We start from the raw sequence: 6,437 nt of genomic DNA, 5'->3' as shown, positions 1-6,437 counted from the left end.
TGAGCCCCACATACTTTGCTAAGCATGCATCTCATGTCGGTTGTTTGCGCATATTGATACCCTTGTCTTAGTGGAGCACGGGACATATCAGACGCTTTCTTTATCTATTATGACTCTGTTGAATTATTGTTAATCTTAAAGGATAACCTTCACCATGAGTAGGGCATTGACTCTCTCCCAACTATACAGATTTTACAGGTGACGTACAGATTGAAGACTTAGAGAACCAGCTTCCTATAGAAGACTACCCCGAAAGAATACGTTAATAGTTTATTTACTCAGTTTTATACTTCCGCTGTGAACTCTGATGTTGTAATAAACCTCCCATTATGAGGCCATTTGATTATTCTTTTACTTTGATGAAATATAATAAATACGGTTGATTTTATTCTTATGAATGATACCTTCATGAATGTATTTGAATGTGACCCAAAAGAAAAAAATAAGGTGTGATTTTCTAAAGCATCAAATTTATACATCATTAACACCCAGTTTCCTTGGGCACGAGTACAAATTCTAGCCATAAAAATTCAGGATGTTACAGCTCGTCACCCAATTCTTTCATATTTGCACTGTACTCATGCCTCAACTCAGCCAAATCAGACTTCCACTGGGCACCCCTCTCCAAAGCTTCGGCAAGGAGCTTCTTGGACACCTCTAGCTCGATCAACGCCCCCTCCACCTAGGCCTTCAGGGCAGCATTCAACCCTCCCCCTGAGCCCTCAAAGAGGCGTTCTCGGAGCGGAGCTACTCGGATGCAATGCTCTTTTGTAACAAGTTCGCCTCCACCTCCTTGTACTCTATCTTGATGCACAGTATATCATGACAGGCATTCACAAGGGAGGGGGCAAACTGAGAACAAACCCGTAGTTAGAAAGCACAAAAAGTTATTAAATAAAGAAAGACGACTATTGCGGAGAAAATAACTTACCTTATAGAAGAGAGTCGCCAAATGGCCCACAACAGCATTTAGAGCCATATCCATCACCCTGGTGAACTTGGTATCAGAGACATGCTGAGCTATCCAGGGCATAAGGCCCTCTATCATAGTAATGGCTGACTTGAGAGGCCCCCAAGCTTTGCCACCCAGGCTGGAACTCACAGCTAGAGGTTGCCCGCACCTTAGGGAGCTGGGCCTCAACAACTGAGGCTGCCCCTACGACAGCTTCAACACCTCCAGAGACTATAGTCTAGTCTGAAGGAGTGACAACAGAAATAGTGGCAGAGTCAACATCCTCCTTCTTCTTAAGAGCATGCATCTTCTTCTTCTAGGTCAGCTCGACCGTAAAAGAAGCCTTTATTGAACACATATCGGTGAAAAGAAATTTTGACTATCTCCTATAGATGTACCTGTCAAGAATAAAGCGAGACCTGATTTAAGTAGCAACTCGGACATAATCAGATGCCTCCAAGATCTCAGCTCGACATCTACCAACATTGCTTCGGTGATCCAAGCACACTCTTCCCTGTTCACTCCAGCAGGATACTTAGGCAGAACTTACAAGCACGACCACAGTCAGAGATTGAGAAAATAAAATAAATTAAGGAAAAGCAGTTCGAATATATCGACTTGGTTTAGCAAAGGAGGTCGGAACCCAAGAGCGCAACTCGTAAGTTCCTAGAGCCTTCCAATCCCCCGATGCGTAGAACCACTTGCTCTTCCAATTCTTATTTGAGGTCGGGGCGTCTGTGATCATGGCCTTGCCAATCTTTGGCTAAGCAACAAGTAGTACCAACCATCATGAAAGGGGTTGGATTTCACCTGGTACAGGTGGAGAAACTTGTTCACAGTTAGCTCGAGTTGGTCGAGCTCAGATCAGAGAATGAATGACCCCACCAATGTCCTCCAGGCATTAGGGATTAACTACCCAGGAGCTAACCCCAGATAAACAAGGACTTTCCTCATTATGCTTTGCAAAGGAAGTCTCAACCTACATTGGAGGGTGACCCGGTATATGGCCACCTCGTTATCCTGGGGTTCATTTGGGAGCTCGCCTAGTGCAAGAACTCAGAGTATCACAAAGTTTGGAATGTGATACCCCAACCTGATCCCCACTAAGTCAGCCTCCATTAGCATGGACCCTACTGGTCCCTTATCTTCCGCCTCTGACGAAGACTCACTGGTTTCCTCTATCACCAGGGAAACCCCCTCTGCATCCTCTATTCGCTTGGCCGAGGGCCGCTCTGCCATTTGTGACTCATGCGATGCCCGGAAGTCCCTATCGCTTATCATCACCAATGGTTACGTTGGATTCAACATAGGGTGGAGATCACCCCCCCCCCCCCCCCGCCCCCCCCAATTGATCAAACGATTCAGATATATTTTCTAGGCAGGAAGGCCACCAGGGGGATAGAAGATCAAGAGTAAGGGCAAGGCTCACCGGGAAGAATGCCTGAAGTCTCACCGAAAATTATCTGACGCCGGAGAAGAGTAAAGAACGCAGCAAAAAGGTAAAGGGCAAATAGCCTTAGACGATGCTAGGGCACTCCCTTTTATAGCAAACATGCTCGTGCGAGCACTCAATACTCGCATTTTATATGTAGCCGAAAACAGCCCCTCAATACTCTCACTCGGACACGTGGAGCACTACCATTCACTATGCAACTTTGTGACTGAGGACAAGCCATGCATCAATGCCCAAAATGTGGGATCCCGATCTTTTGCAACATCGCTCGTGTGCACACATGTCCCAACTCGCACCGTTGATAGACCATAATTGTACCCTAGTGCACCTAGAAAACTTACCAAAGTGATTTGTTCTGAATGACATTGAGACCTCTATCATATGGACCGTGTCGTCGTTGCAGTCACAATGGTGAAAACCGTGTGTCAATCTGATGCTCTGTTAGTGAGATATGACCCATCGAATGTAAGGCTCAAATTATGTATCCAGTAACACAAGCACCCTTTATTAGGCTAAGCCCATTGGACTTGAGCCCATGTGGGCCTAAAGCCCACTTTTAGAACATGGAAATTACCAACAAATAGGATAATTTCTATATGACAAAATAAGAAGCTAGTAAATATAAGACAAGCACTATAAGACAAAATTGGATTCTCCCCCAAAACTCATCATTAGCTCTCTCCTCATGCCTTAGAAACTAATCATGACCCATGTCCACCTTATCCTATACATGCATCTAATGCATGTCTTGATTTGTGCTACATCACTTCAAACAATCAATTGCAACACTCCACTTTATCATCCATCATGCATCACCTACAACCTATAACCATTATCCATCCATTAGCCAATGCATGTCTGGATTTCTTCCACCTTGACCAATGCATGCTTAACACCATCCACCTCATCTATCCACTACCCATGCCATTCACCACCTTTCACCTCACTTTTAACACCAATAAGATCCCATAAACTTGCCACATCATCTTGCCACCTCAACCCCCAATTCCCTATATAAGAGTAGGAGCTCTCTTGCACTTATTCTTTTCCTATACTTAGAAAAATTCTGAGATTTTAAGAGAAGTGAGAGAGAGTGGGGCCAAGGTGTGGCTCATCATCTAACCTAGAAGGAGTGGACCACACATCATCATCCAACCATCCATCCATTGAGGTGAGTCTACACCCCTCCTCCCATCCTCCTCATCCTCCTCTTTCTTCCTCTTTTTATTTTCTTGATATGTGTGGGCCCCACTGGTATAGAGTCCTTATATGCATATATTTATATCTATGGTGGTCAGTAAAGTGGCCCATGTCAGTATGGTCCACCATGATGAACATCATATCTACACCCTTCATTTGTAATCCTGTTTTTGTTTCTGGATAACAAGTTCTAAAAATCATATAAAATCAACCATGTTGAGATTGGAGTTGAAACTTATGGATATATTATGAATCACAATATGGACTAACTCTGAACCAAATTTCCTAGCCATCCAATGGTCCAATCATCCATAACATCAAGTTTACTTGGTTTTTTTTTAGCAGCACATGCAGGATTCCGATTTTTGCTTAAATGGACCCATATTTAAACTCTTTTAATAAATGTATTGAAAATATATGTCCTATTGGATTCATAAAAAATCAAACCATCTTTCCAATAGTATATAATAAGCCTCAATCGGAGTTCGGATGGCTGAGATCTTAGCCTTATACGAAAGATGTATTGGAGAGCTTATTATGACCATTCTTGTTTGGGCCATATCCGTGATTCCAATGGTCAAATGTATTTGATATTTTCTCTTAATTTATTTGCGATAGTTAATAATCATATGTATGGTCCATATGTCAGATTCTTTCATGATAAATTTAGAAAATTTTGGACCAATAGATACTTCTGTAAGGACAAATATTGAATTTCTATGTGTGGTCCAGATGGATCCAAGGCTCTGTATGGTTGGAAACCCATAAACGACCTGAATGACTTATTCCTAAACCATCCATTGGATCATATCTTTCAACAGAGAATCTGATCATAGAGATTTTATCAATATATATTTCATGTGTTACTTGATGAATATGTTAGATCTATATTATACATAACAATTATCCTCTCATTGATCTACTTGGGTGTGGGACCACTTGTGATTTATGCATTTTATTAGTTCATCCAATCTGGGAACCCATGTATATTTTTGTGTCTCTTATCTATGGTTTGCTAGTATGTGGGCCCCACTTGCCATTGGATCTATTTCATTCCCTTTACACTTTCTGTTTGCTGAAAATTTTTCAAGTACTTAACTATATTGCATGTAGGCCTCTTTGGCACCTTATACTAGGCCCCACACTCTGTAGTTAAGGGTCTCACTTTAGGGGATGTTTAATCCTTATATAAGTGAGCTGGGATGTCCCACCTTTTTGTCAGGATTGATCTCTAAGCATTTGGAAATTGGGCCCTAATTTGTTACAGACTCCATTTCTGAAAACTGTCTGATTATGTGTGTTTTGTACCAACTTTGGGCCTCTGTAGTGGACCACACACTGGAGATTTGAGTAGGCCACCACTTAAAACCTCTAACCTACACTAATAAATAGATGAATAATATTTTAATTAGGCCAAATCAGACCCCACATGATTAGGGAGTGGATTTCAAAATGTGGTCAGGCATGGTTGTGTAGAAAAATTATGTGCAGAAATTCAAAGTGCCTATGTTTGGCCCTATACCAAATATTACGTGTGCACAACCAGTTGGTTCTAACTTATAATTTTTGAAGTGCATATATAGTACAACCAAGGGCACCTGACAGCACACTGAAATGTGGTCCCTTGTGATCATGGGATATACGTAAAATCGGGCCAAAAACTAATTCTGCACTATATTTCCTACACAGTTTCTCCAAGTACTCATATTTGGGCCATCACCGTAAATTGTAATCACCCAAAAAATGAGACCTACCTTATAATTTGTAAAGCCCATACATAGAGCTACCAGGTGGTTATTTTCTTTCACCACATGTAGGCCCCACGTGATCATGAATCTGACTCTAAAATGACCCAGAAACCAACATTACACAAAAATCTGTTTGATGTAAATTTTGTGGGGCCACGTTAGTGGGGTCTACCACTTTCCCAAAGCATTTAATGCAACATCTAAACTTTGAAAAATAACTCTCAGATATTATTAGGCTTAAAAACCTTATGTGGGCCATCTAGTATGGGCTGTCTTGTATGGGCCTTACCTTTCATGTAATGAGGTCCACCTGACATGTTTTGTAAATGGGTATTGTATAACTTGTAAAATATTTAGTGGACAGATCTTGTTGTCCAAATGTTCTCTTAAGACATAGGTGGCCTTGGGCCCATCTAAATGATGCAACCCTAAGGCCCAAGCAGGCCCAACACTAGGAGAAATCGTTGGGGAATGAGAAACCCACAAAGGTAACCTTCCTTGAGCCCGTTGGGCAGGCCCATTGCCTACTGGGCAGCGTGTCTTGTATACTACCTCTAGTCAAGTAGACCACGCTTAGAGAGACCTATTTTATAATGCATAAACTGGATAATTGGGCTTTTTCTTGGTTTGTTGTGTATGTGGCTAGTAGGCCCAATATGATATATGACATGAAAGATGTTAGCATGTTATCCTTTGTGTTTGAGATTGTGCATTGTTTCTAGTTGGTGGAATGTGTGGAGCCCACTTAGTTGTGGAATTAGATCCACACCATTGAAAGCGTTGTGGTTGGACATTTATGCCCTTGGGTTGGCCTATTGGTTCACCAAGTGGGACTCACACTTGACCTATACGACCCCATGCCTTGCATGTAGTTCAAGTCCAGTGTGGAAGTCACACTAGGTAGGACGCACCTAGTGATGGGTGAGATGATGATACATGTATGGTAACATGATAATGATGATTGTGAGTTGTTGGTTGAAATGATAGATATGATTTAATGGATGGTGAATTATAGCATATGCATTGATGATGGATGAGTAATTATTTATAACACTTATGACATTGTTTATGTTAATCATGAAGT

The sequence above is a fragment of the Magnolia sinica genome, chromosome 6 (assembly GCF_029962835.1).
Source record: "Magnolia sinica isolate HGM2019 chromosome 6, MsV1, whole genome shotgun sequence".
Taxonomy (NCBI): domain Eukaryota; kingdom Viridiplantae; phylum Streptophyta; class Magnoliopsida; order Magnoliales; family Magnoliaceae; genus Magnolia; species Magnolia sinica.
This window is presented reverse-complemented; position numbering follows the sequence as displayed.